The following is a 6,000-nucleotide window of genomic DNA, read 5'->3' on the forward strand; positions in this document are numbered from 1 at the left end:
ATTTCGCTTCCGGGCACGGTATAGACCCCTGGCACTAATAGGAATTAACACATGAAGCATAGGCCGAACGAAAAATCGTGGCGGCCATCTTCCCAACAGGCCAACAGTGTGACCATTCTGTAAAACTATACTTATTGTTTTCAATTAGTATACAATATAATTATTAGTATTTAATTAATATTAAAATAAATTAAAATACATTCCTTGGATACCACTTACTTACTTACATACTTACTTACTCTATGCTCACATATATGCTTGTAGGATTAACATTATATTATCATTATATTATCATTTACATTATATTAGGTTTTTATAAAAAAAATCTCAAACCAGCCACAAATTAAAACCAAACACTACAAAAAATATAACACAACAGTTAATTAGTATACATCTTGTATTTAACAATTATTAGACATGCTTTTCACAATTTGATTAGTATCATATTTAAAAGTTTATATACGTTTTTTTTTAGTTACACAAACAAATAATTATTAGTAATAAGTACAGACATTTAAACAAACAAATACTGATAATTACAGACATTTAACATTAATACAGACCGATAACTTAGGCGCTAGTCTCAAGTTTCATTTTGAATCATTTTTGTAAAAATCAGTTAAAAAGTTACTATTGGTTGATTGATCATCAATTTTAAAATAGTGTTTTAAAAACATATTTCGAGTTGACTTCAACAAATGGGGAGGATCAAAAATATATATAATTATTTGTTCGTTTACATTAAAATATGGCCTGCTTGGGCTTACATAAACTTTTCGACTAAAACTCACAAAATTTGAACCTTGATCCGTTATAAACGCTTTAACATTTAATGAAACATTTTGAAGTTTGGTAATTGTGGAAAATATTATATCATACAAGTCTTTTACTTCACAACTACTTGAAACTAAAAAATAGACAGTTGGTTGTTTCCAATTTAATTTAATACTATGAATCATTAAAACCAACGCATATTTAGCTGGTGAATACTGTTTTGTCGAATTTGTTTGATGAAATCCTATAATTTCATCTTTTTTTAAAGAGAATAAAATTAATGGGATTTTAATGCCATTTCATCTGCACATAAAATACAGTCACGTGCATCACTATCAAAATTAGACATTTTAAATTGTAAAAATTGAGAAAGAAAATCATTTAACCCTGGATTAAGTTCATATTTACTAGTCACTCTGCTTAAAGTCCTAATAGTAGGTAAACTAAGGTTACTTTTTAAAAACCTATACACACTTGGTCCTAAGAAGTAAATAGTTAATGCAAACTGCTTAAAACTATTTAAATACCTGTAGCCTTGAGGTTTCCTTTTCTTACATACCATGTGGGACTTCACTATTGCCAAAACAGTCGGTGCCAGATGTTTTTCACAAGAATTCAAAAAACTTTCAGCCGTGCCATATTCACTTAACTGATTACTCAAATGAAGGACTGTTTTTCTGCTTTTCTTCGAACTTTTCTTTCTATGTTTAATTGTTCTCGTAATAGATTTTTCCTAGGCGTTTTATTAGACCAGGATTTAAGAGTTTGCACATATTTTGATAAACCTAAAAATGATGATTTTTAATATTAGAATAAAATAAAGAAGTAAAAAATTAATTAAATACTAACTTGAACAAGATCTAGATGAATCAAATGAAGATGATGGTGTAAGATTCAAGTGTACATCATCAAAAACATCATTTGTATGTAATGCAGAAGTCACAAGAAGTCTAGGCGTATCCTGTACAGTTGATGATAGAGGATCAAAATGTACACCATCAGAAGAATCATCTTTGTCCAATTGAGATGCTAAGACTTCAACAATAAAGGAAGTTGACGATTTAGTTTGGGTTGAAATGGTATTTTCAAAATTTATCTGCCTTGGAAGAAGTCCCTGGGTTTTATCTAAACAAATGTCAAATACTTAAAAAAACATTTAAAACCAATATAAGAAGTATGGTATGTAATAAAATATTAGATTGTATTATTTTCTAATTCAAAATTATCAATTTAGTAATTTCAAGTGTAAACCACCGTATACTTATGGGTAGGCATACTAAAAAGTAACAAAATAACAATACATTCTTAGACAGTATATTATTATTCCTTACCAATAAATAATACAGGTATAGTATGTGGCTGAAGTCTGTTTTTTAAATCGTTCAGGAACATATTTTCTTCAAAATGCTTCCCACAGACGCTATAACGTTTTTTAATAACATCATGTATTGAAATTGATAGACCACAATTTTCAATCCATTTTACACATCTTAAATCAAATAGAATATGGTTTGTTTTTAATATAATTAACAGTTATTTTGATTAGTATTAATTGCGTACCTGATAGAATCATTTTTAGGAAAAGTGAAAAAACTATAATCCTGATTTTGAGATATTTTATTACCACAATTGTTTACCACACATTGAACAGTCGATATTTTCTTATTATTCATTATCGGTTTTAAAGTTTAAACTTGCATCAATAAAAGAAATAAACAAACACACAAAAAGACAAAGTTAAATTGCTGTTGAACAAGTAAAAACTTTAAAGATTTAAAATTTAATGTTTTGAATAAATGTAAACACGTTTATCAAATGAATAATGATAACTGATAAGAATTTTTCCTGTTAGGAAGATGGCCGCCAATCCGTCTCGATTTTGTTTACATCCAGAGTGTCCTTTCTGATTGTATCTATTCTGTGGTTATACTGTTATCAGTTAAAAAACTGGTATCTGATAAAAATAATTGATATTTGATATTATTCGTGATTTAAAGTTAGGAAAAAAAACGTAGCGAAAGCATAATTTTGTTACAGGTTTTTTAGTGCGTACTGCCTTTCATAATGTGCATTACCATTCCTATATATTAATTATTATTACGAAATACGAATCAACATGATAAATGAAAACGCAAAAAGAAACTGTTCACACAAACATCCTGCTCGGTAAGTATTTCATATTAAAAATATGTTAAGAAAAAAATTAACTTTTGTTATTTCATTTTCATCTTGATATGTAAATACCACTCAATTAAATCATTGATTACTTCATTATGGAGTAACTAATAAATTATAACTGCTGGGGAAAATCTTTAACTTCAGCTGTTAATGGACAGTTATTACCTATGGTAAACAAAATATATCTTTTTAAATACTGATTCGGATTATTCTATGTAGCAAATTTCCAAACATTTCAATCACATTTTAATTTCAGTAATTTAACTTCATCAACATTTTGTTATTTGCTTTGGAGAGGTCAACAACCACAAATACCATATTGATTGTACCTTTTATAATGGATTGATCGTTATTGAACCGTCTAGTGAGTATATTTTTAAACATTAAACATAAATTAAACAAATCAAAACACTAAATGCCGTCCCACTTTTAAATAACAGACTGCGGACTGTCAGTTATGCATAAATTAAAGTAAAAGCATAACTGGTGTGGTTACAAGTTGTTTTTTTATATAATGTCAGGTATTTTACATACCTATGTAAATGAGTGTTTGAATTAACTTACTGTAACAAGACTAGCCTGAATAAGCTAATGCAATTAATTAAATCCTGTACCTTTTAATGAAAAGTAATTTAAACATTGTTTCAGTTACTTTTTTTTTTTGTTTCTTAACTTACTCGGTATGTATTTGATTTTCACTAACTGTTGAAACAATCAACTATCATTAATTATAGCATTTTGACAAAACTGTTATTTTTGTTTAACAGGTACCTACTGTTGTGTGGAATATTTTCTTAGCATCTAAGAGATATCTTATAAAGTAATCTAAAACCTGTGGTATTATTATTATTAGATAGGTAGATTATTGTTTCAAATAACATCTTATAGTTACTGTTTAAATATTTCATAATTTCTTAAGTGTTCTTATTCCACACATACCAGACATTTGTTAACAATAACCTTACCTAAACTCTATATTTAGTATTTCTGTATATTGTTTTAATTCCATCATTTCTGACAAAATAAACAAAAGAAATCAATATTATCATAATTAATAATTCTGTCTTCTTTAGGGATGCAATTGACGGCTATCCAGCGACAACACCGAGAACACGACACCCATTCTACAAATGAATCATCCGGTTGACAATGGTGCCTGTCTGAGTGCTAGTTACAGTATAAGCATATGTTTGTCATGTCTTCGGAATTCTCTAATAGATAGGTCTTTAAATATTCTCTATAAGTGTTAGGATCGAACTCTAAAACTTGGAATTGTCCATAAATTTAAATGCGTAATATATAATATGAACTCTACAATTAAATGCATAATTTTGTTTTGGAACATTTTCAAAAGGACATGGAATCCGTGTTAATGATGGACATTCATGTGTGCCGTCACCGTAGATGACATCTGATTTCAATATTTTAAATACTCTATTGAAATGATCTTTTGATGCTCGACTCTTTGTATCATATGGACTAACCGGGTCCATGATAAACAGTATAAGACTCTTTTGTGTTGAAATTTATAAAGACTATAATCCAATGTCTCCCAATCAATCATAGCAGGATAACCATACTATTCTGATTGAAAGTAATTTTGTTATGCACTTCCCCAACTACTCTTTTTTCCAATAACCATGCAACATCATTGCATGATAAAATGTGTCTTTTTTCTAAGCGCAGATTAAAAGCGTATGGCAACAAACAAATATCTATAACAAAGTTACACAGCCAATTTTCTCCAGACAATGTATCAAAATCTGGAAAATACAGGTCGTCCAAGATGTTACAATTTGTATTACTAGATAATAAGTAACTATATTTTACAACTAGATAATGTTTATTTTTCGGCAACTTAATTGGTTTATAGTACGTCAAATCTTTAGGGAGCATATTGTCGTATAAATCTATAGATTTCACTGGTAGTCGAAACGGAGATTTATGACTGCCAGGAGTTGAAACAGATTTCATTAAACAATCATCCGACAATGGCTTACTTAAATCACGGACAACCACGTCGTTGGTGGGCTTGTAGCGAGCTGTGACTATGTTTAAATATTATAAATAATCACTCCAATGAGTCCCTCGGGTAGTTTTAAATAAATATACATATATATATATATTAGTTACAGGAGGCCTCCCACACAGCACTGCAATATTTATTTAACATTAAACCAACATTTAAATTTAAAAGTAAGAAAATTTTTTAGTTGTATCAACATTTAAATTACATTTGATATAAGTTATTAAATGTTAATTAACCGCTATAAAACATTTTTTGAACCAATTTTAATTATTTATAATAAGTTTAAAAACCAAGGTTGTATACAAATNGATCTACAATTTCCGGAAGCAAACAGTCCAAATAAAATCTACAAAGAACAATGTAAAATGATGTAATATATATATAATTCAAAATTATAATAGGTATTCATATAGTTTAGTGTTTAAACATTTTATATTCTCACGTTTTTAATTTATCGACCATTCTCGTAATCCAAAAATCATTTTCATATTTTATTTTTTCTATTGAAATCCACTGAGGAGAATATATAATAAAATAACATGTTTCTCTTTTTGAAATGTGAAGTTGACCTTGCACTTGATAAAAATAATTATGATTATTTTTTAATTTTAATTGACCGTTCTCGATTTTACAGTAAGGTAACTAAACAAAATTATAATTACATTTATAGTTATATTTAAAAATTGTGAATGATATATGATATTAGTATATATATATATTATATAGTATCAGGCATACTTTGCCACTTTCGACAGCCTCGATTGCATTTTGGCTGTCTTTCGCTGAGTATGGGGCCTTAATTTCTACAATTGTTTTTTCGTCAATAATTCCATCTACATTATCCAATCATACATTACAGTATTATACATTTATACATATGTTATTAGTAAGCGTATAAAATATAAATAATTTTTATGAATAATTATTACAAACCGGGACTTGCAGCTAGGAATGCAAATTCTTCGTCTATAAATAAACCACTAGGTTTAATCTGAATTCCTGCATACATTTCTTCAAAC

At 28.1% G+C, this 6,000-nt stretch overlaps 1 long non-coding RNA gene across 1 annotated transcript; it reads left to right on the forward strand.

The window, feature by feature from the left end:
* Positions 1 to 3,209: 3,209 nt before the first annotated feature.
* Positions 3,210 to 4,120, forward strand: LOC111040562. Its single transcript, XR_002605220.1, has 2 exons — positions 3,210 to 3,316; positions 4,026 to 4,120. It is a non-coding gene; the product is annotated as an uncharacterized LOC111040562 (long non-coding RNA).
* The last annotated feature ends 1,880 nt before the right edge of the window (positions 4,121 to 6,000 follow it).

Source organism: Myzus persicae, unplaced genomic scaffold (assembly GCF_001856785.1).
Source record: "Myzus persicae strain clone G006 unplaced genomic scaffold, MPER_G0061.0, whole genome shotgun sequence".
Classification (NCBI taxonomy): domain Eukaryota; kingdom Metazoa; phylum Arthropoda; class Insecta; order Hemiptera; family Aphididae; genus Myzus; species Myzus persicae.